Here is a 25,015-nt window from a genome sequence, read left to right on the forward strand (position 1 = left end):
GAACATGGACCACATTCACAAGTTAGAGAAATAAATGTAATAGGTTGAATGGTTTTAAAAAGTTAACTTTGAGCACGAATTGTGTTTTTTAAACTGCAAAGAATTAAAAAATCAATGTGGGATTGGAGGCACAATCTGAGCAGAAAGCACCATAAGCTGCTATGGTGCAACTCTTATGTTGACTAGAAACATTAATATGATGACGCTCTTCTTTTGATATGTCTTTCAGTTAAATTGTATTGTAAGTAGCTGATACAGCACTGTTTGCAGCTCCTCAGTATATGGTTATCCCGTGACAACAATGTTTTCATCATATTTATTATTCTACAAATGTATTTTTAAATGCACTGATGTGGTGTTTGCATGCTATGCAAGACGGCACATCATGGAATGTTTATAAGGAGCATCGAATAGGATTGTGATATTTGCACCTGGAAGAGTCGGACACGCAGATCCTGAAAAGAAGTAAAGACTCTCTAGCAAGGGCCGTCTTTACCCTGAGTTTAATCTTTACTTTTAGTGAAATGGTTTATGAAAAACCAGTAAGCTGCTCCAGGTGAACTCGAACTCACAACCTCGGCATGCCTCAATGCAAGTACCGCTGTATAAGTACAGCGCGCTAACCGATTGCGCCACTGGATCTCACTGTTCTCATATTGCCCCAGTTGAGCCATCTAGAGCTGACCAAGGAGATACTGGCACTGCTCCCTTATTCACTGTGCAAGATCGACTCACATGCTAGCATGTTATCATGACTATTAAAAACTACAGTCCTAATGGAACAGATTTGATAATTCTGCTATATCATGTGCTCTGTCTATTGAACACCACATACATTTGCCAGTTCTGACACAGTCTAGGAGAAACTTATGATTATTTGTAATTAGCACATAGTAAGTATTTCCTAAAAAATGAAACATAGTCACCTAAGGCAGACGAGGTGGCCGAGTGGTTAAGGCGATGGACTGCTAATCCATTGTGCTCTGCACGCGTGGGTTCGAATCCCACCTTCGTCGGAACGCCATCAGACACTCTTTTGAAGGTGGGCATGTCTCGTAGTACAATTACACTCTCTTTCAAGACACAGCCATAATCCACTAGAAGGGCCCAACTGACTATTCCATTTTGGCAATTATGTCAAAATAAGGGAAGTGTTTTGTGCTTAATTGAAATTAGATCTTTCATGAAGTGTCCAGAGGATTGCCTTTCCCTCACTCCTGGCCTTCTAACCAGTTTGGATAGATAGACTGATAAGAAAGCAGCTCTTACTCCTAAAGTTTCAGCCATCTCAAGTGTATGACTGTTGACATATGTCTGCCCCACACAGACAGATCACTTCTAATAAGTGAGTTCTCTATCTGTCACTGATTGCGGACATACTAACTAGAGCTATCAGTATGGTCATAAATGTGAATACTCTTATGTTCTCAAATCAAAATGGAGTTTTTCCTACTTCCAAGAAAAGTGTCTTAAGCATGCTCTTCAATTTGTGCACGCATGTAGACATTCAAATGCAACTGCATTTCCATACAGAGTCTCATAATCATAGATATCTTCATACCGCAGTAAGAATACATGAAGCGATTTACATACTGCAGGCAGGCTGGCCTTGTAGCTCAGTGGCAGAGCACTGGTCTTGTAAACCAGGGGTCATGAGTTCAAGCCTCATCAGGGCCTTTTATATGTGAGTTTCTGTATGTTGTTTCCAAGTCATTCTTTCTAGGAGTCACACCTTGTCTTAAGTTTGCTTATTGACAAGCTTCCCTTTCCTGCTTTCATCGTATCAAGAAGTCTTCATGAAAACCATTGAACCATACACTATTGCCTCACCCCTTTCGATCGCCTGACGAACTCCTGACAAACGCCATTCTCACCCCGCCGGGCAAGCCCTGCCGGGCAAAGCCAAATAAGCCATGCATATTTGAAGTTCCTTTGAAAGTCAGAGCGAGGACTATGACCTCTGTTCCGACTGAGTCTGCATCCACAGAAAGGATGAAATAAGGATCTAGAAATTTCACCAAGGAGATGTGAACTTCATCCCCCTTAAAATACTTTTCCTCCCAGATGCCCCGGCTCTTAGTCAAATGAGGTTAATCTTCAAAACCCCACCCCCACTAACCATAAATATCCGACTCTCCTGCTGTCCATTCAAATGATACAAGGTATCTTGTACATAGAGAGAATGTGAGAAAAAGCAGAATCGCTTCATAGATTTGGTGACCTTGGAAGGGTCGGCTGGATAAAGAAGTGAACCTGATTTCGGGAAAAGGAGTATCGTGATGGGGATGAGGAAAAGAGAACATGGACCACATTCACAAGTTAGAGAAATAAATGTAATAGGTTGAATGGTTTTAAAAAGTTAACTTTGAGCACGAATTGTGTTTTTTAAACTGCAAAGAATTAAAAAATCAATGTGGGATTGGAGGCACAATCTGAGCAGAAAGCACCATAAGCTGCTATGGTGCAACTCTTATGTTGACTAGAAACATTAATATGATGACGCTCTTCTTTTGATATGTCTTTCAGTTAAATTGTATTGTAAGTAGCTGATACAGCACTGTTTGCAGCTCCTCAGTATATGGTTATCCCGTGACAACAATGTTTTCATCATATTTATTATTCTACAAATGTATTTTTAAATGCACTGATGTGGTGTTTGCATGCTATGCAAGACGGCACATCATGGAATGTTTATAAGGAGCATCGAATAGGATTGTGATATTTGCATCTGGAAGAGTCGGACACGCAGATCCTGAAAAGAAGTAAAGACTCTCTAGCAAGGGCCGTCTTTACCCTGAGTTTAATCTTTACTTTTAGTGAAACGGTTTATGAAAAACCAGTAAGCTGCTCCAGGTGAGGCTTGAACTCACAACCTCGGCATGCCTCAATGCAAGTACTGCTCTATAAGTACCGCGCGCTAACCGATTGCGCCACTGGAGCTCACTGTTCTCATATCTCCCCAGTTGAGCCATCTAGAGCTGACCAAGTAGATACTGGCACTGCTCCCTTATTCACTGTGCAAGATCGACTCACATGCTAGCATGTTATCATGACTATTAAAAACTACAGTCCTAATGGAACAGATTTGACAATTCTGCTATATCATGTGCTCGGTTGTATGATTTTACAACGCATTCCGTTGTAACGCATGCCTTTACCACGCATGCGTTACAACGGAATGCAGTCAAAACGCACGTCCTTTACCACGAAAATATCTTTTACACGCATACTTTTACAACAATTTTCGTTGTAATAGTATGCATGTAAATGGTATTTTCATGTTAACGGATTTTCACCCTTTAAATGTACTTTTTTAATTGATATCTCTGCTAGAACACCCGCTCATTCCTCCTTACCTCTCCTCGTTTTTCCGTGGTGACGTTGTAAGTCATTAACAGTGTAGTGTAGTTCCTATTATCCCAATAGGCTCTGCGCATTGGAATAATACCTTCAATAGTATAGGCCTAGACCAGACGTTAACTAGGTCTACTACTGTCGATATTAGACTTAAAGTTTTGGGTTTGCCAGCTAGCTCAGAGTTCACTAGAAACTTTCTCGAATAGGCAAGGAGGAGTTGAACCTCCCTGGATAGACAAGAAGGGATTTAGTTTCTGACAACCATAGAACGTGACAATTTTGCTCTCCCCTAATCAAGAGTGTATCTCTAGAGTCGTGTGAAAACAAAAGACGACTTATTTTACTCAGTCAGTACGTGCATTCTTAGTTTCACCAGATTGTAGAGAAAAGGAAGAGACGGGCGTGTTCAATAAAAGATGGTATTTATTGATCAGTCTCTTTTCTCATACAAGAGAAATGGATCGATATTATTGCAATACTTATGGTTAAGTAAAGTGCATACATTAAAAGCAGAAGTATAAAATAATACTGTAAAAACATTTATATGGTTTCTAAGCCATATGAAGGTTTAAAATGAATAAAATAGATACATACACATATACATTTGACTAATCGTACTCAACTGGTGTTTCTAACTACGCCTACCCCAATGTACCTGACCTAAGCCTAATACGTGGGCGGAAATAGAAAGTAGCAGTTTAAGTTAAGTTTGTTTTGCCAAGTGACTGACTCAAGAATTCTCTGCGAGGGGTTATTCAGTTCTGTACCTGGAATTTAGGATGAATGAGGGATGGTATCCCTCGTCTCTGGTCTCGATATTCCAGGCTGCCTGCGAGGGCTACCCGGAAGCGCCGGAGCTGGATTTCTCGGCAGGAGAAAGCAGCGTCTCGTTCTCAGCGTGTCAGGAAGGCGGGGCTGCGCCAGCGGGGTCTGCTCTGCTCTGGGCTTCGGCAAGTCTGGCTGCTCCGATCTCGTCACCACCGCGTGTGTTTGCATAGGGCAATATCGGTAATATTTATACCTTTAAGGTGCCGAGATTGACGTAAGGATGGACATAGATGCGTCAATAAGGATGTCATACGACCTGGTCGTTAGCACATTCTTTTGCTGAAGTTCTCGGTGAAATCAAAACAATGGCCGCAGGGTTTTTCCCAGGTTGTCATAGGTTTGATTTGTTTTGAGAACTCCGTATGCCTTATCAGGGGCTGGAGGAATATCGCTTGTCTAATTAGATGGCAAGCGTTATGACCTAATCAGATAACACGTTCCTGTGCCGTAGTGTGGCTTAATCAGATAACGGTTTCTGCATCATGGGGGTTTTCTGCATCATGGGATGGCTGCTAGTTAACTTGTTAACCAGAATAGGGTCACGAATAGGGGGATCGATACAGAACCTATAGGAATACATCACACCCACTCCACGCTAACTATGGACATATTTACAAATCTAGGCATAGTAAAACATACTGTAGAGTATCGTGTATACCTTACCACCCCAAAATACATAAATGCATTTTGAAATTATCTAATATACGAAAAAAGTCACATGTATTACATGCACTCAAGCTGTAGAATAATGCTAAAGTAATCACGCATATCTATACATAATTGCTAATTGGTTTATGAGAATTTACACATGAAATGGCTCTTAATACAGAAAAAAGGTTCGAGACCATTCCATCACAGAATAAAATAATTATGAACATACCAGCGGGCAGCTAATGACTATAAAGTATCTAAAAATAGAAATTTTAGTTCTCTAAGAATAGTTCTTACTTTAAGCAGAAGATAAGTGTCCCGAAAAATCGTAAAAACATTTTTGGGGCTGCTGAAAAAGTTGCTGTCCGTGAACTGGAGGGAAAATTGTTCATGGTATTCTGTTATTCTAGTTGAAGGCCAAATTCAGGGAACGCCGTGTGCGAGCTTGCTCAAAAGTCTCTATTTCTGCTCTGGTGAGAACATCATATCATTTAGACCAGGGGTTCCCAAACTTTTGACTCCTGAGGACCCGCATTGAGTCACCACTGGAAGCCGGGGACCCCCAAGCAATTTGTATGAATTAAATTTCAAATATTAAAACAGTAATTAAAAAAAAAAAACACGTGTGCACACAAAACAAATACTCAAAGTACTAAGGATTTTGGAGCCAGATGTACGATCATTTCATTTAGCGCCTCGCAATTGGCGACACAATGTGAGTTGCAAATTGCGAGTCGCTAAATGAAATGTACAACAGTGTGTTTAACACCGTTTGGGAATCCCAATGGGGTCGCAAATTGCAGGGCTCATTAACATTAATGAGCCTCTTGCAATTTGCGAGCCCATTGGGAATGCCCGCCCTCCCAGGGATGGTGGCCTGCTGGGCTCAGCAGGCCACCATGTCTGGGACTGCTTTTAAATAAAGAAGTTTTTTTTCAAAAATGCAGCCCGTTTACCATGCATTTAAAAGAAAAAGAAAATGAAATATTTTAGTTTCATTTTTTAAGGGCAGGCAGAGGTCCCTGGGACCTCTGCCTGTCCTTAAAAAATAATTTTGCATGCATTTGCAAAGGGGAAGGGGTCCCCTGGGGACCCCTTTCCATTTGCGAATGCATTACCATCTACTTGAAGTAGGTGGTAATTGCAAGTGTTTTGCGACCGAAAAACATTTGTACATGGTTTTGAGACTCGCTATTTGGAAGGGAATGCCCCTTCCAAATAGCAAGTTGCAAAACCTATTTAGCGAGTCGCAAACAAATTGCGACTCGCGAAATAGGCTATGTACATGGCCCAATAGGTTTTTGCATGCGCAAATGGGTTCACGAACCCATTCGCGCATATAAAAACGGATCGTACATCTGGCCCTTGATATTTTATATTGAAGGAACAGCCCCTCTGTCACATGTATTTCATTTGTTTTATAGCATCTCTCATACCATTGTAGGATGTCAGAGCACTTTACATCACACACATATAGAGACATTGAATCATGCATGTAAATCAGTGTGTATATAAAATGTTACATAAGGTAAAGGGGACTACAAGGTTCACATGTCATTCATACTGGTAGGCATTTTTAAACAGTGCTTGGTCTGGAAAAGCACAAACTCAGGATTCAGAACATAACACAGTGGCTAGTAACATTAAAAATGTATTTCCGCCCAAACAAATCTTATTAGCAGCATCAGGATAATGAATAACTGGGAAAAAACATAAGTTACTAACTGGTACCATGCAGTTTGCAAGCAGCTCTTTGATGACAGTTTATAGGTCCCTCTGCTAGATTACGATTGCCACTTATGAAGTGCACAGTAACAAAATAATCTCTGTGACAAAGCAGTAACCACGAACCTATGCACATAAAATACTGCTTTTCTAAAATGCATGTTACACGTTCTTTGCAGTAGGCACATTAACCCTCGGTGCTACATTAGTTAAGACAAAGCTGCCACTGAACAAAACTCGCCTCACTCTCCAGCAGGTACATTAATCACTGGCATTATCTTGACACTTTTATTGTTGCTGGAAAGCTGCTAATTACACAAGAAACTTATCTGTGCTTTTAAAACTGCTGTCTACGGACCCCCTAGGAATGTGTCACGGACCCCTGGGGGTCCGCGGACCCCAGTTTGGGAAACACTGATTTAGACTGTCGAAAAAGCTGTCAACAGCTTCCTGGGAGAGTTCCACTAACTCGGAAAAAGGTGTAACCATGCATTCGTGCGCATTATTGTCTCCATTGATGTTTTGATTAGTATTGCTGACAGAAGGTCGTACCTGATCGATGCTGCTTTCATCTTGAACTTCACTACCCCTTAATCGTAGTGGTGAAGCTTCCACGAATGCCGTCATCAGGATTGGTAGCCTTTGAGGGCAGCACAAAGAAATCGAAATCTGTTTTCTCCAAAACAATGGTGGCCAGACGATGCTGAATCACCCCCCGAAACTATAACATCTGCTCGGAATTTGGGCATCAAATTTGACGACCAGTTGTGCTTTAAACAGCAAGCGGTGGCCGTAGCCGGCATGTGTTTTCACACCATTAAATCTTTGAGGAAGTTTTTTGATCTCCTTCCTCTGTCAGCCAGGAAAGCAGTCGCAGTAGCCTTAATAAGCTCAAGGCTAGATTATTGTAACAGCCTGTATGCCGGAGTTAATAAGTCCGTACTCCATAGGCTGCAGATGATCCAACATGCTGCTGCCAGACTGGTGCTACGCTGGCCCCGAAAGTCATCTGCGTCAGCTGCACTAAAAGCGCTACACTGGTTGTCAGTTGGTAAAAGGATCCTTTTCAAAATCTTGCTGATCACATTCAGGGCCTTCCATCAGCAGGGGCCTAAATATCTGTGCACTGGCTTTAAGCAATACTATCCCACTCGCTGCCTGAGGTCTGCTAACCAGAATCTATTAACCATCCCCAGATTTAGATTGGCTACCAAGGGAGGAAAGTCTCTCTTTGTCCTGGGTTCCAGAGCCTGGAACAAGCTTCCCTCTCACCTTAGGTTACTATGTCATGAAACACAGTTCAGGAAGGCGCTAAAGACCTGGGTGTTTTCCCTTACAGACGCAGCCTGCACAGCATTGGTTTAAGCGCTCCCATCGATCTATCTTTTCCTAAACCGTTTTCCATCTGGTTGAGCGCCAAGATACTCCATGGAGTGATAGATGCGCTATATAAGTGTCCCCTACATACAAAGCATGAGCCTTTATTGGACCCAACAATGTTTCTGCATCCATTGGCGCATTCGATTGTAACGTCAGACAGGTGTCTAACACGCATTCTTCTCCGCATAGCAAGCACCTTAATACAAGTAAAACACATCGATGCCACATTGGTCGAAATGATAGAAACCAAGTCATGTTCAGGTCTCTAAGCCGGGATAGTCCCAGGATTTTTGATATCCGGTCCCGGTATCCAATGGCTCGGATTGTTTCTTCCCTTGTCGCAGGTGTTTTGTCTGTGACATGGTTTGCCATAACGAAATATTAGGACCAAGAATAGGATTCCTGCAATTAGTCCCAAAATGAGGGGAAGTCCGCCAAAAATCGAATGGACGAAATCTGGAAAAATACCCAGTATGGCTTTGAATGGTGTTAATGCCATCGAAAATACTGTCTTAAATACCTTTGAGACTCCACTGGTATCAGAAATATTTAAGATTTCATTCAGGATTTCTGCGAAATGTATGGGGGAATTAGTTGATAACAATGAGTGAATCTCTGCAGTCGTCCTTGCGACTAGGAGATCATACGTTTCTTTTGATGACGTGAGCCTGGTCGGCGTCTGAAGAAGCACTGTTTTCATTCTGCTTAAAGTATCTATTCGAATAGAAGTAATTTTCAAGTTAGGCCATGCCCTTGCCTCCCTGTCTGGAAAGGAGCTGGGGAACAATGAGCGTCCACAGCACTTGACCTTCGCAGTCGTAGTTACGAGATAAGGAGTCCCGGGCATAAGACTACAACATCTGCGATCTACAATTAGAATGTAACTCCCATTATAGAGTCTTTGAAAGAATGGTTCTATCTCTGTTGCAGGTGCGCCTAGCTGGTGACATGAAAGGTTATTTGAGTTCCCTTCACAGGCTCCATGCAAACTAATTCCATTACACAGAAGTGTACCGCTTAGTGACATTGCACAATTATTGCCACTAAGAAACACTTTCTGTCCTTTATTACTGACACATGCATGTGAATAGGGCAAGTTCCATGTTGTTTTAATGTACCCTTTCCCCAATTTTTCGTACATGCCAGCCTGTATATATTTTCGGCAGTATTGAAACCTGAAGGTTGATATTGGAATATTAATTATCCCATGTATTATCCATTCACTGACAGGTCGTTCTGACATTGTCACTGGTAATCTTTCGAGTTTCTCAATGCTCAGGATTGTATAATCAGCACCCTTCTGTGCCATACTGATTTGTTTATCAGTAAGGTTAAAGATATTGAATAGTGACGTTGTGTTGATTAATCGCCAAGGCACATAGCCTGAACGCAGATTTTGTAACGTCCAGCCAAGTTGTACAATAGAACGCAACTGAGACTGACCGTGCTGTAACAACAGTAAGTCTTGCGATATTATGTCGATTGCTGAAGGCACAATGCTGTCCAGAGAAAAAATTCTGGAGGACAGAGTCATTAACCCATTGTCCACTACAGAAAGTGATTTTTCCAAATTAATACGGTCAATTTCCCGTATTCTTTCTGCTGTTTCAATTTGAGTCACCTTCCAGGCCTCGTTGTATGCTGCATATACAGAGGCTGCTATGAAACGTTTTTGAGGCTGTTTGCGCGGTCCCATAAGGAAATCACGCAAGTCAGCACCATCAGTAAGTAAAGTTAGGTGTTGCTTAATTTCTGCCAGTGTGGAAGTTTGTAGCCATTGAAGGCATAATTTGCCCACACTGTAGGTTGTTATTATCCCTGGGTGTTGTCTTTGGGAATATCTAGGGTCTGGCCTGGTCAATTTGAACCCCTGTGTTTTGTTCAGGAATCTGTCTTGACAGTTATTAGTATCTGTGGGCCAGATCAACCACTGTTTCCAATCAGGATGTGTTCTGTTTTGGTTTAATACATAGTTTACGTCTATCTCTTCGTCTGTAGAGCTATTGCTGTTTATTGTTGGCTTTGGAATAGACGGTTTATTTAAGTCTTTGATTTTGGCTAGGCCAAGACAGGTAGTTTGTTGAACAGTGTCATTTAAAAATATAATTTGTTCTGGGATCATGCAGGCTCTAAACAAAGATTCTATACCTTGTACTTGCCATTCTTTTGTACCCCAAACACTTTTCAATTCAACATTTTTGTCCCAATAATCAAAACCAAAAGTATTCATTTGTTCAAAAAATGAGTCTGAATATATCAATTTCGTGTTTGTTATCATGGTCTTTGTCCCTGTCTTATTTGACAATTTGAAATAAAATGTTTCAGCATTACTTGTGTTAAAACCTGAAAAGTATGAATATTTGTCATAAACGGTTCTTGAGCTTCCTTTTGGAGGGGTTGCACAATGTTCCCATTGATTATAATTTAAAACATTTCTAGGTTGTGCAGATCTATGTAGAAAATGGTTACCAAAGTGGTTGTAACAGTACATACTATCATAATTTGTCGAACCCTGCAAATAATCATGTTTGGTAAATTTAGCAGACATCACTAGGTCAGACATCATATTATTTATACTTTCGAAGTCCCAATCATCAGCAAATGAGCTTGGTTTTACAAAGTCACTCAACGAGATCTTGATTTGGTGTGGATATTTCAGGATTTCGACCGGACCATAGATTTCGTAGTCAGTGTTGTCCCATGATACCCCACCCGGTATAGGATTGGCTGTGAAGTTGACTGAAGAAAGTTCTCTTTTCTCGACGTGTGAAGATGTGTGTGGTTTGAGGATCAAGTTGATTTTCTGACTTGCTGTGTCCATTTTAGCATATTTTCCCTCAATGAAGCGTCCCAAAGTTAGTACCACGATGAGCCAAAGTATGAGGATAAATGCACCAAAACCCACCCAAAATTCGATCCATGGAGAAATCAGATATGTTTCTTTCAGTTGTTTCAAAAGTTCTTTAGCTTTATCTTTAAAGGTTTTTGTTAATGGCTGTGTTTTTGATTCACTGAATCCTTCAGAGGAATCATCAAAGTTTATGAAGTAGCCGGATGCAGTTCTGTCAATTGTTCCAATTGCTTCAGGATTACTGTTTCTTGCATATTCGTTTGTTGCTTCATTGTAGATTGGTGTGTCTCTGCTAAATGTTTTTATTTGGGTTTTCAGAGGTTTAAGTTCCATTGCATTGTTGCATAGTCCTTGTTGTTCTTCTGTAGGCGTTTCGAATGTGATTAGCCTCTTAGTTAGGACCTCTGTATTGGTAGCAAACCTTGGTGTTCTGCTACTTATGGGGAGTCCACTTGGCCTACTATTTGTTATCGGCCACATGATTGTGGTTTTACCAGGTCGATGGATACAACTCGGTTCTCCTTTTTACCAGCAAGCGGCGGTAGTACTACTGATCTTGTCCCGTTGATAGACAAGACAGGAACTGCTTTTCTGTAAGAAGGCCCAAATTCCTTCTTTACGGCGATCTTTTCTCTGACTAGATCCCCGACTTTTGGAATCCAGACAGGTCTTGCTGGGACAGGTGGTGGTTCTTCAGTGGTTGTTGGCTGCTGTTTCAACTTTATGTTGCTCAGGTCTTTTCTTGTTTCGTTTAAGTCCTGTAAAATAGCCAAACGATCTTTGATATCAAAGCTTTTTTCCTTTACCACTGAAGTCTGACTGTCGAGGTCTAAGACTAACATCCTAGTTCCAAATAATAATTTGTACGGACTGAATCCCTTCAGAGAATTTCTTGGCAGGTTATTTAGACTAAGTTGGACACTTATTAGATGTTTGACCCACCCAGCTCCCGAACCTAATACCTTTGCTGTTATAGATTGCTTTATGGCACGGTTTTTTCTTTCAACAATTCCGTTCCCCTCAGGGTGAAATGGACAAGAGTACCGCAATGCAATGCCCATGCTGGTCATGGCCTCCTTATAAGCTCGAGAGCTAAAAGCAGGACCCTGGTCAGAATGCAGCATGCAAATTGCGTATGTGCCGATAAAGACTCGCAAATCTTTTATAACAGTTCTGGCGTCAGCCGATCGCTGGGGCCACATCCATATGAATCTCGTGCATGAATCCACTGCGACCAAGATATATTTATAGTTACCATCCCTTTGTAAGGGACCACAGTGGTCCAGATAAACGCAGACTAATGGTTTATCTGAGATTAGAAGGGGCGTCTGTGCTGGTCGTCTCACCGTAGATACTTTCATTCTTTGACATATTTCACATTCTAAAACATAGTTCCTTGTTTGTCTTCTCATTTGTGGCCACCAGTATCTCTGTTTTAATAATTATACTGTGGCTGAGACGCCAGCATGTATAGAAGCAAGCCCTTCGTGTGCCGCTATTATCAGTCCTAACCTATGTTCCAGGTTTGGAATTGCCCTATCCCCCACTCCAGGGATTCGAGCAAAAGGAACATTGTTTGCATCAGTTATGTATGAGTATTTTACTGGAAAGCCTTTCGGGAGTGTTTCTATCGAATCCTTTTCTGTAGCGCTGACAGCCTGTAATATTTCGCTGTCTATTTTTGTTTTTGACCGTGTGATGGCAGCTACGGAAGCCGTTTGCACAGCTGCCTTCGCGGCCTCATCAGCCAATGAATTCCCTGCAACGTGAACGCCATCACGTTGATGACTCAGTGTATGTATCACGTGAGTCTTTGGTAGTTCTTTTTGTAATAGAACTACTTGTTCCCAGAGCATTTTATGCTTGATTGTGCCTCCTTTTGCATCCTTAAAACCATTCTGAAGCCAGATCTGCAAGTATTCATTGTAAGACTGAACGCAATAATACGAATCGCACACTATGAGTGTGGGGAATTCTCGATCGGTATTTTCAAGCGCCATCTTGAATGCCAGTAGTTCAGCTCGCTGAGCTGTACAATCTCCTAGAGATTGTGTTTTAGTGACGGCTGGTTTAAATATCCCTTCGTGCCAGCGACCTTTAACAATCGCGCACGCAGCACTGTAAGCTTGTTTACACCCCACTGCGGGTTGTGCTGATCCGTCTGTATATATTATACAGCCGTAATGTTCTAGAGGCAGAATTTCGGTCGGCGGAGGACATTCAAATTCATATTGGAGAAATTCTTGTGTTTTTAAGTTAGGATCAAATTCGTATGCCACGTCTGTTGCAGCAAGAGAATTAGCCCATTGTATCCATCTCGGATGGAGCGCTTTAGCATTTGGAATACTTGCTTTTGTTACAGCCTCTAGGGCTGGTATCGGTGTCACGATTATTATTCATTTACCTTGTGCCAGGGCTCGTTCTTTTGCTATAGCTGTCTGTGTTGCAGTTAGAATTTTTTCCGTTGGGCTGAATTTCATTTCAGCTTTAGTGTACAAGTGTGATTTGAATGCAATTGGTACCTTTTCTCCCTCATTAGAGGTCAGGTATGTGAATCCGCATCTTCCTGGGATGACTCGAATCACAAGATTGCGTGTGTTATCACGTGTTTCTAATTTTGTTTTAATTAACATGTCTGTTTGTAAGGATCTCAGAATTTCTGTGTGTATTTGAGTCCAATTGGTTCTTTTAAAATCTGGTTTTATTAGATCATAAAGGGGTTTGACCCTTTTTGCGTAATTTGCAATGTATGTTCTTCCGAAATTTAGGAAGCCTAGAATTGACTGTAGGTTTTTTAGTGTTCTAGGTGCTTGGAGTACGGCACATTTCTCTAGGAAATTGTCAGCCAGGCTTTTGCCTTCACTTGATAATTCATATTCTAAGAACAGGACTGTTAGATGGGCAATTCTGGATTTTTTAAAGTTGAATTTGTAACCCTCTGCTGCGAACCCAAGTATTATGGTGTTCACTCTCTTCAAGTGAGTATCCAAGTCATCATCTGTTAAGTATATGTCGTCGACATAAGATAATGCTTCGTCATCATATGTTTGTAGTAATTCTGTTACTCTCGCTGAGAATACTCCCGGGCTGTTCTTGTACCCCTGGGCTAACCGACAGAATTGTTTTTGAGTGCCATTTATTGAGAACGCAGACAAATATCTGCTCTCTGGTGCTATGTTTTGACAAAAGAATCCATTAGAGATGTCTAATGTTGTTTTGTATTTTTTGCGCACTATGTTATTCATTAGTGCAGCACTATGCGAGTTTTGCACTGCAAAAGTTTTGCAACATGAGTTAAGGTGTTGGTAATCCAAAACTAGACGGTATGAATTGTCTGGTTTGGAGACCGGAAACAAAGGGTTGTTCATTTGTGAGGTGCAAGTTTCAATCACCCCCTGGTATTCTAATTGATCTAGGATTTCTTTTACCTGTTTTTTAGCTTCTTGCTTAATTGGGTACTGTCTGTGTGCAGTAGGTTGTGATTTTAACTGGATTTTGTGAGGAGGAGAGTCCTCATCCCATCCTACGTGATTTTTATATAAAGCAGGAGCTTGAGCAACTGCCCACTTTCTAGCAAGTGTGTATTTTTTATGAATTGGGATATGATTTGAGAAGGCAGGCATAATTATTTCTTCGCCATGAGGGCAGTCCCTGACAAACTCTGGTGGCCAGTCTTTTTCAGCTAGAAGGATGTCATAGCCCTTGGAGAGATTATCCCAAAATAGTCCCCTTATTTTTCTAGTCTTATCCCCCTCTATACGTAATGTTATTTCATATATTTTATGAGGTTTGCTAACTCTGGTGTCTGCAGTTTCCACTTGAAGATATTCATTTGTGTCCACTGTCTCCAGATGATTCATAAGGACTTTGCGAGCTATGCTCACTTCTGCTGCGCTGTCTAGCATTGTCTGAGCCCATTCTCCGTTTTTCAGTTGTGTCCTCAGAGTTCTCGGCATTGTTAACTATTTTAATGCTGGCTAACTTCTTTTTTGGAAATTGTAATTTCTTTTTTAGATGAGCAGGTTCCTTGTCTTTGGACTTGGCGTGCTCTTCTCTTTGTTCTGATCGTCCTCTTCTTTCCGATTTCTGCGAGGAAGTCTGAAAAGATTGAGAGGGACGTGTATCAATGTCTTGATATCTATCAGGCTTCTTTATATTATCCCTATTTCTAAGGTTATATCTTTTCCCAGAGGGGTCACTTTGGGGTGACCTGTGTCTTTGGTTCGGAGATTTTTCTCTCCGCCGAGGAGATCTTCCTCTGGACTGGAATTTCTTTTCTTTAGGATTGGATTGTTTGTTTCCATCCCAGCTCTTTTTTTGTGATGTTGAATTATTATTAAAAAATATTTTTTCAGGACTTTCAATCAGTTGTGGTTTTACTGGTATTCCACCTAAACTATCTCTACATAGTTCCTCATAGGATTTTTCTATAATTCTGGCAATTTCAGCTGGTTGGTCTGCTATATCTGTCTCTTTTAACCTCTGGCGGATCGCCACGTTTGCTGCTTCTCCCTTTATGTTGGCTAATAATATAGCCGAGACCTGCTTGAAGTCTTTCAGTAATTTCATACCAAGAGTTAAAGCGGGTTCTGGACCATATTCATCTTGAATTTGTTTTAGCACATCTGGTATTACCGAAATGGATGGAACACCATGCGTTTTTGTGTAAATGGAAGCAAAGACTGTACCCCAAGTGTCACAGTCCTCCACGTGTGGTGCGATTCCCATTGGAAGACAGATAGTCAGAATCCTGTGTTTTTCTAACGGGGTGGTGTCTGGAAACACCGCCTCTATTTGGGTGATTTTTTGTGCTAACCAGAATGGTATTTGTTCCCGTTTTGCTGGTACTTTACCTAGGCAGGACTGTATGTTCTGTGGTGTAATTTTATTTGTGTTCCCCTGATGAGGGGTCAGCTGTGGAATTTTAATTGCTGGTTGAATTGTTGAAGTCCGCATTACATATTGGACTAATTGTCTATGTATTTTTATTAATTGTTTTAGTTGTACTAAAACATCTGCTGCAGACATTCTTTCGATGTCTGGATGTGGTGTGTATCCGGCTAGGACCGGCCACGTTGCTCCTGGTCTACCTAAAGGACCGAGCCTTGTGATGTGATTATTGTGTTTTAGGGCACCATTAAATAAGAGCAGGTGCTCTTGAAATTTAAGTGGTACTTCCACCTCCTCGAAAGGAGTGTACGCATCAGGAGGTTCCTCTGTTTTGTTATAGTGGAAGACCTTTGTTACAGCGTTAGCTGCTGGAAAGTTTATCCATGTGTAGAATACCTCTGTCTGCCGATATTCGTGTGCCTCAATTACGAATATGACTGTGCCACCTTTAGGTGTCAGTCCATTTTCTATAAGTTTTAAAGTTATAGATTTTCTTGTGTTGACCGGGATGATTATTATACCCGGGTCTGCTTCTTGCATAGCAGTATCAGCTGCTGCGAGTTCAGTTGCTATTCTAGCTGTCTCTCTTTCTTCATCACTGTCTACCATTTTACCGACAGGAAGGTTATTTCTTTTGTTTGCAGATCAGGTTTCTTATGGAAACAAAGATTAGATGCACAATATTTTGGAACAGTGTATCCTTCAACGTTGACTAAACCAAGAACCATACATAGGAGTTTCCTCCTGCGAGGTCTGGCGGATATTACCTTTCACCCACTCCAGACGTCTTTGGAGTATTATGGGAAAAAAAGGGGTCTGAGTGAAAAAACACGACTGAGTTACTCTAAATGTCTTGCGTTAGTTTTATCGCCTATCCAAACGAGTTGGGCGCCATGTAGTGTAGTTCCTATTATCCCAATAGGCTCTGCGCATTGGAATAATACCTTCAATAGTATAGGCCTAGACCAGACGTTAACTAGGTCTACTACTGTCGATATTAGACTTAAAGTTTTGGGTTTGCCAGCTAGCTCAGAGTTCACTAGAAACTTTCTCGAATAGGCAAGGAGGAGTTGAACCTCCCTGGATAGACAAGAAGGGATTTAGTTTCTGACAACCATAGAACATGACAACTTTGCTCTCCCCTAATCAAGAGTGTATCTCTAGAGTCGTGTGAAAACAAAAGACGACTTATTTTACTCAGTCAGTACGTGCATTCTTAGTTTCACCAGATTGTAGAGAAAAGGAACAGACGGGCGTGTTCAATAAAAGATGGTATTTATTGATCAGTCTCTTTTCTCATACAAGAGAAATGGATCGATATTATTGCAATACTTATGGTTAAGTAAAGTGCATACATTAAAAGCAGAAGTATAAAATAATACTGTAAAAACATTTATATGGTTTCTAAGCCATATGAAGGTTTAAAATGAATAAAATAGATACATACACATATACATTTGACTAATCGTACTCAACTGGTGTTTCTAACTACGCCTACCCCAATGTACCTGACCTAAGCCTAATACGTGGGCGGGAATAGAAAGTAGCAGTTTAAGTTAAGTTTGTTTTGCCAAGTGACTGACTCAAGAATTCTCTGCGAGGGGTTATTCAGTTCTGTACCTGGAATTTAGGATGAATGAGGGATGGTATCTCTCGTCTCTGGTCTCGATATTCCAGGCTGCCTGCGAGGGCTACCCGGAAGCGCCGGAGCTGGATTTCTCGGCAGGAGAAAGCAGCGTCTCGTTCTCAGCGCGTCAGGAAGGCGGGGCTGCGCCAGCGGGGTTTGCTCTGCTCTGGGCTTCGGCAAGTCTGGCTGCTCCGATCTCGTCACCACCGCGTGTGTTTGCATAGGGCAATATCGGTAATATTTATACCTTTAAGGTGCCGAGATTGACGTAAGGATGGACATAGATACGTCAATAAGGATGTCATACGACCTGGTCGTTAGCACATTCTTTTGCTGAAGTTCTCGGTGAAATCAAAACAATGGGCAGGGTTTTTCCCAGGTTGTCATAGGTTTGATTTGTTTTGAGAACTCCGTATGCCTTATCAGGGGCTGGAGGAATATCGCTTGTCTAATTAGATGGCAAGCGTTATGACCTAATCAGATAACACGTTCCTGTGCCGTAGTGTGGCTTAATCAGATAACGGTTTCTGCATCATGGGGGTTTTCTGCATCATGGGATGGCTGCTAGTTAACTTGTTAACCAGAATAGGGTCAGGAATAGGGGGATCGATACAGAACCTATAGGAATACATCACAACAGGAAGCGGAATGTTTTTCCGTTTCCTCTTTAGACGCTGATCTCCTTCACATCTTTTTTCTCAAACAAATATGCGTCTTTTTCTTTTTAAACCCACGCTTTTATTTTGTTGGGGGGAGAGCCCCCCCTTTGTTTTTTTTTTTACTTTACCACACATGCCTTTACTACGTTTTTCGTAGTAAAGGTATGCGTGGTAAAGGTTTCTCGTTGTAACCAGCATGCGCTGTAATGCATGCGTGGTTATGGTGTGCGTGGAAACGGCCGCGTTGTAGTGGCCGTTTCCCATGTGCTCTGTCTATTGAACACCACATACATTTGCCAGTTCTGACACAGTCTAGGAGAAACGTATGATTATTTGTAATTTGCACATAGTAAGAATTTCCTAAAAAATGAAACATAGTCACCTAAGGCAGACGAGGTGGCCGAGTGGTTAAGGCGATGGACTGCTAATCCATTGTGCTCTGCACGCGTGGGTTCGAATCCCACCTTCGTCGGAACGCCATCAGACACTCTTTTGAAGGTGGGCATGTCTCGTAGTACAATTACACTCTCTTTCAAGACACAGCCATAATCCACTAGAAGGGCCCAACTGACTATTCCATTTTGGCAATTATGTCAAATTAAGGGAAGTGTTTTGTGCTTAATTGAAATTAGATCTTTCATGAAGTGTCCAGAGGATTGCCTTTCCCTCACTCCTGGCCTTCTAACCAGTTTGGATAGATAGACTGATAAGAAAGCAGCTCTTACTCCTAAAGTTTCAGCCATCTCAAGTGTATGACTGTTGACATATGTCTGCCCCACAGAGACAGATCACTTCTAATAAGTGAGTTCTCTATCTGTCACTGATTGCGGACATACTAATTAGAGCTATCAGTATGGTCATAAATGTGAATACTCTTATGTTCTCAAATCAAAATGGAGTTTTTCCTACTTCCAAGAAAAGTTTCTTAAGCATGGTCTTCAATTTGTGCACGCATGTAGACATTCAAATGCAACTGCATTTCCATACAGAGTCTCAAAATCATAGATATCTTCATACCGCAGTAAGAATACATGAAGCGATTTACATATTGCAGGCAGGCCGGCCTTGTAGCTCAGTGGCAGAGCACTGGTGTTGTCAACCAGGGGTCATGAGTTCAAGCCACATCAGGGCCTTTTTATATGTGAGTTTCTGTATGTCGTTTCCAAGTCATTCTTTCTAGGAGTCACACCTTGTCTTAAGTTTGCTTATTGACAAGCTTCCCTTTCCTGCTTTCATCGTATCAAGAAGACTTCATGAAAATTATTGAACCATAAACTATTGCCTCACCCCTTCCGATCGCCTGACGAACGCCTGACAAACGACATTCTCACCCCGCCGGGCAAAGCCAAATAAGCCATGCATATTTGAAGTTCCTTTGAAAGTCAGAGCGAGGACTATGACCTCTGTTCCGACTAAGTCTGCATCCACAGAAAGGATGAAATAAAGATCTAGAAATTTCACCAAGGAGATGTGAACTTCATCCCCCTTAAAATACTTTTCCTCCCAGATGCCCCGGCTCTTAGTCAAATGAGGTTAATCTTCAAAACCCCACCCCCACTAACCATAAATATCCGACTCTCCTGCTGTCCATTCAAATGATACAAGGTATCTTGTACATAGAGAGAATGTGAGAAAAAGCAGAATCCCTTCATAGATTTGGTGACCTTGGAAGGGTCGGCTGGATAAAGAAGTGAACCTGATTTCGGGAAAAGGAGTATCGTGATGGGGATGAGGAAAAGAGAACATGGACCACATTCACAAGTTAGAGAAATAAATGTAATAGGTTGAATGGTTTTAAAAAGTTAACTTTGAGCATGAATTGTTTTTTTAAACTGCAAAGAATTAAAAAACTCAATGTGGGATTGGAGGCACAATCTGAGCAGAAAGCACCATAAGCTGCTATGGTGCAACTTTTATGTTGACTAGAAACATTAATATGATGACGCTCTTCCTTTGATATATCTTTCAGTTAAATTGTTTTGTAAGTAGCTGATACAGCACTGTTTGCAGCTCCTCAGTATATGGTTATCCCGTGACAACAATGTTTTCATCATATTTATTATTCTACAAAAGTATTTTTAAATGCACTGATGTGGTGTTTGCATGCTATGCAAGATGGCACATCATGGAATGTTTATAAGGAGCATCGAATAGGATTGTGATATTTGCACCTGGAAGAGTCGGACACGCAGATCCTGAAAAGAAGTAAAGACTCTCTAGCAAGGGCCGTCTTTACCCTGAGTTTAATCTTTACTTTTAGTGAAATGGTTTATGAAAAACCAGTAAGCTGCTCCAGGTGAGGCTCGAACTCACAACCTCGGCATGCCTCAATGCAAGTACAGCTGTATAAGTACAGATTGCGCCACTGGAGATCACTGTTCTCATATCTCCCCAGTTGAGCCATCTAGAGCTGGCCAAGTAGATACTGGCACTGCTCCCTTATTCACTGTGCAAGATCGACTCACATGCTAGCATGTTATCATGACTATTAAAAACTACAGTCCTAATGGAACAGATTTGATAATTCTGCTATATCATGTGCTCTGTCTATTGAACACCACATACATTTGCCAGTTCTGACACAGTCTAGGAGAAACGTATGATTATTTGTAATTAGCACATAGTAAGAATTTCCTAAAAAATGAAACATAGTCTCCTAAGGCAGACAAGGTGGCCGAGTGGTTAAGGCGATTGACTGCTAATCCATTGTGCTCTGCACGTGTGGGTTTGAATCCCACCTTCGTCGGAACGCCATCAGACACTCTTTTGAAGGTGGGCATGTCTCGTAGTACAATTACACTCTCTTTCAAGACACAGCCATAATCCACTAGAAGGGCCCAACTGACTATTCCATTTTGGCAATTATGTCAAATTAAGGGAAGTGTTTTGTGCTTAATTGAAATTAGATCTTTCATGAAGTGTCCAGAGGATTGCCTTTCCCTCACTCCTGGCCTTCTAACCAGTTTGGATAGATAGACTGATAAGAAAGCAGCTCTTACTCCTAAAGTTTCAGCCATCTCAAGTGTATGACTGTTGACATATGTCTGCCCCACAGAGACAGATCACTTCTAATAAGTGAGTTCTCTATCTGTCACTGATTGCGGACATACTAACTAGAGCTATCAGTATGGTCATAAATGTGAATACTCTTATGTTCTCAAATCAAAATGGAGTTTTTCCTACTTCCAAGAAAAGTGTCTTAAGCATGCTCTTCAATTTGTGCACGCATGTAGACATTCAAATGCAACTGCATTTCCATACAGAGTCTCAAAATCATAGATATCTTCATACGGCAGTAAGAATACATTAAGCAATTTACATACTGCAGGCAGGCTGGCCTTGTAGCTCAGTGGCAGAGCACTGGTCTTGTAAACCAGGGGTCATGAGTTCAAGCCTCATCAGGGCCTTTTTATATGTGAGTTTCTGTATGTTGTTTCCAAGTCATTCTTTAAAGGAGTCACACATTGTCTTAAGTTTGCTTATTGACAAGCTTCCCTTTCCTGCTTTCATCGTATCAAGAAGACTTCATGAAAACCATTGAACCATAAACTATTGCCTCACCCCTTCCGATCGCCTGACGATCGCCTGACAAACGCCATTCTCACCCCGCCGGGCAAGCCCTGCCGGGCAAAGCCGAATAAGCCATGCATATTTGAAGTTCCTTTGAAAGTCAGAGCGAGGACTATGACCTCTGTTCGGACTGAGTCTGCATCCACAGAAAGGATGAAATAAGGATCTAGAAATTTCACCAAGGAGATGTGAACTTCATCCCCCTTAAAATACTTTTCCTCCCAGATGCCCCGGCTCTAAGTCAAATAAGGTTAATCTTCAAAACCCCACCCCCACTAACCATAAATATCCGACTCTCCTGCTGTCCATTCAAATGATACAAGGTATCTTGTACATAGAGAGAATGTGAGAAAAAGCAGAATCGCTTCATAGATTTGGTGACCTTGGAAGGGTCGGCTGGATAAAGAAGTGAACCTGATTTCGGGAAAAGGAGTATCGTGATGGGGATGAGGAAAAGAGAACATGGACCACATTCACAAGTTAGAGAAATAAATGTAATAGGTTGAATGGTTTTAAAAAGTTAACTTTGAGCATGAATTGTTTTTTTAAACTGCAAAGAATTAAAAAATCAATGTGGGATTGGAGGCACAATCTGAGCAGAAAGCACCATAGGCTGCTATGGTGCAACTCTTATGTTGACTAGAAACATTAATATGATGACGCTCTTCTTTTGATATGTCTTTCAGTTAAATTGTATTGTAAGTAGCTGATACAGCACTGTTTGCAGCTCCTCAGTATATGGTTATCCCGTGACAACAATGTTTTCATCATATTTATTATTCTACAAATGTATTTTTAAATGCACTGATGTGGTGTTTGCATGCTATGCAAGACGGCACATCATGGAATGTTTATAAGGAGCATCGAATAGGATTGTGATATTTGCACCTGGAAGAGTCGGACACGCAGATCCTGAAAAGAAGTAAAGACTCTCTAGCAAGGGCCGTCTTTACCCTGAGTTTAATCTTTACTTTTAGTGAAATGGTTTATGAAAAACCAGTAAGCTGCTCCAGGTGAGGCTCGAACTCACAACCTCGGCATGCCTCAATGTAAGTACTGCTGTAGAAGTACCACGCGCTAACCGATTGCGCAACTGGAGCTCACTATTCTCATATCTCCCCAGTTGAGCCATCTAGAGCTGACCAAGTAGATACTGGCACTGCTCCCTTATTCACTGTGCAAGATCGACTCACATGCTAGCATGTTATCATGACTATTAAAAACTACAGTCCTAATGGAACCGATTTGATAATTATGCTATATCATGTGCTCTGTCTATTGAACACCACATACATTTGCCAGTTCTGACACAGTCTAGGAGAAACTTATGATTATTTGTAATTAGCACATAGTAAGAATTTCCTAAAAAATGAAACATAGTCACCTAAGGCAGACGAGGTGGCCGAGTGGTTAAGGCGATGGACTGCTAATCCATTGTGCTCTGCACGCGTGGGTTCGAATCCCACCTTCGTCGGAACGCCATCAGACACTCTTTTGAAGGTGGGCATGTCTCGTAGTACAATTACACTCTCTTTCAAGACACAGCCATAATCCACTAGAAGGGCCCAACTGACTATTCCATTTTGGCAATTATGTCAAATTAAGGGAAGTGTTTTGTGCTTAATTGAAATTAGATCTTTCATGAAGTGTCCAGAGGATTGCCTTTCCCTCACTCCTGGCCTAACCAGTTTGGATAGATAGACTGATAAGAAAGCAGCTCTTACTCCTAAAGTTTCAGCCATCTCAAGTGTATGACTGTTGACATATGTCTGCCCCACAGAGACAGATCACTTCTAATAAGTGAGTTCTCTATCTGTCACTGATTGCGGACATACTAACTAGAGCAATCAGTATGGTCATAAATGTGAATACTCTTATGTTCTCGAATCAAAATGGAGTTTTTCCTACTTCCAAGAAAAGTGTCTTAAGCATGCTCTTCAATTTGTGCACGCATGTAGACATTCAAATGCAACTGCATTTCCATACAGAGTCTCAAAATCATAGATATCTTCATACCGCAGTAAGAATACATGAAGCGATTTACATACTGCAGGCAGGCTGGCCTTGTAGCTCAGTGGCAGAGCACTGGTCTTTTAAACCAGGGGTCATGAGTTCAAGCCTCATCAGGGCCTTTTTATATGTGAGTTTCTGTATGTTGTTTCCAAGTCATTCTTTCTAGGAGTCACACCTTGTCTTAAGTTTGCTTATTGACAAGCTTCCCTTTCCTGCTTTCATCGTATCAAGAAGACTTCATGAAAACCATTGAACCATAAACTATTGCCTCACCCCTTCCGATCGCCTGACGAACGCCTGATAAGCGCCATTCTCACCCCGCCGGGCAAGCCCTGCCAGGCAAAGCCAAATAAGCCATGCATATTTGAAGTTCCTTTGAAAGTCAGAGCGAGGACTATGACCTCTGTTCCGACTGAGTCTGCATCCACAGAAAGGATGAAATAAGGATCTAGAAATTTCACCAAGGAGATGTCAACTTCATCCCCCTTAAAATACTTTTCCTCCCAGATGCCCCGGCTCTTAGTCAAATGAGGTTAATCTTCAAACCCCCACCCCCACTAACCATAAATATCCGACGCTCCTGCTGTCCATTCAAATGATACAAGGTATCTTGTACATAGAGAGAATGTGAGAAAAAGCAGAATCGCTTCATAGATTTGGTGACCTTGGAAGGGTCGGCTGGATAAAGAAGTGAACCTGATTTCGGGAATAGGAGTATCGGGATGGGGATGAGGAAAAGAGAACATGGACCACATTCACAAGTTAGAGAAATAAATGTAATAGGTTGAATGGTTTTAAAAAGTTAACTTTGAGCATGAATTGTGTTTTTTAAACTGCAAAGAATTAAAAAATCAACGTGGTATTGGAGGCACAATCTGAGCAGAAAGCACCATAAGCTGCTATGGTGCAACTCTTATGTTGACCAGAAACATTAATATGATGACGTTCTTCTTTTGATATGTCTTTCAGTTAAATTGTATTGTAAGTAGCTGATACAGCACTGTTTGCAGCTCCTCAGTATATGGTTATCCCGTGACAACAATGTTTTCATCATATTTATTATTCTACAAATGTATTTTTAAATGCACTGATGTGGTGTTTGCATGCTATGCAAGACGGCACATCATGGAATGTTTATGAGGAGCATCAAATAGGATTGTGATATTTGCATCTGGAAGAGTCGGACACGCAGATCCTGAAAAGAAGTAAAGACTCTCTAGCAAGGGCCGTCTTTACCCTGAGTTTAATCTTTACTTTTAGTGAAATGGTTTATGAAAAACCAGTAAGCTGCTCCAGGTGAGGCTCGAACTCACAACCTCGGCATGCCTCAAAGCAAGTACTGCTGTATAAGTACCTCGCGCTAACCGATTGCGCCACTGGAGCTCACTGTTCTCATGTCTCCCCAGTTGAGCCATCTAGAGCTGACCAAGTAGATACTGGCACTGCTCCCTTATTCACTGTGCA

The 25,015-nt window shown here is 41.4% G+C and overlaps 8 non-coding genes across 8 annotated transcripts; 6 read left to right on the plus strand and 2 right to left on the minus strand.

The window, feature by feature from the left end:
• The first annotated feature begins 934 nt into the window (after positions 1–934).
• TRNAS-GCU (transfer RNA serine (anticodon GCU)) lies at positions 935–1,016 on the plus strand. The gene has a single exon. It is a non-coding gene; the product is annotated as a tRNA-Ser (tRNA).
• A 589-nt stretch (positions 1,017–1,605) lies between these two features.
• On the plus strand, positions 1,606–1,677 carry TRNAT-UGU (transfer RNA threonine (anticodon UGU)). The gene has a single exon. It is a non-coding gene; the product is annotated as a tRNA-Thr (tRNA).
• Positions 1,678–2,845: 1,168 nt separating this feature from the next.
• TRNAI-UAU (transfer RNA isoleucine (anticodon UAU)) lies at positions 2,846–2,940 on the minus strand. The gene is made up of 2 exons: positions 2,903–2,940; positions 2,846–2,881 (listed from the first exon to the last, which is right to left on the minus strand). It is a non-coding gene; the product is annotated as a tRNA-Ile (tRNA).
• A 15,418-nt stretch (positions 2,941–18,358) lies between these two features.
• On the plus strand, positions 18,359–18,440 carry TRNAS-GCU (transfer RNA serine (anticodon GCU)). Its single transcript has one exon. It is a non-coding gene; the product is annotated as a tRNA-Ser (tRNA).
• Positions 18,441–20,632: 2,192 nt separating this feature from the next.
• On the plus strand, positions 20,633–20,714 carry TRNAS-GCU (transfer RNA serine (anticodon GCU)). Its single transcript has one exon. It is a non-coding gene; the product is annotated as a tRNA-Ser (tRNA).
• Positions 20,715–21,303: 589 nt separating this feature from the next.
• Positions 21,304–21,375, plus strand: TRNAT-UGU (transfer RNA threonine (anticodon UGU)). Its single transcript has one exon. It is a non-coding gene; the product is annotated as a tRNA-Thr (tRNA).
• A 1,555-nt stretch (positions 21,376–22,930) lies between these two features.
• On the plus strand, positions 22,931–23,012 carry TRNAS-GCU (transfer RNA serine (anticodon GCU)). The gene has a single exon. It is a non-coding gene; the product is annotated as a tRNA-Ser (tRNA).
• A 1,827-nt stretch (positions 23,013–24,839) lies between these two features.
• On the minus strand, positions 24,840–24,934 carry TRNAI-UAU (transfer RNA isoleucine (anticodon UAU)). The gene is made up of 2 exons: positions 24,897–24,934; positions 24,840–24,875 (listed from the first exon to the last, which is right to left on the minus strand). It is a non-coding gene; the product is annotated as a tRNA-Ile (tRNA).
• Positions 24,935–25,015: the final 81 nt, after the last annotated feature.

The sequence above is a fragment of the Lissotriton helveticus genome, chromosome 5_1 (assembly GCF_964261635.1).
Source record: "Lissotriton helveticus chromosome 5_1, aLisHel1.1, whole genome shotgun sequence".
Classification (NCBI taxonomy): domain Eukaryota; kingdom Metazoa; phylum Chordata; class Amphibia; order Caudata; family Salamandridae; genus Lissotriton; species Lissotriton helveticus.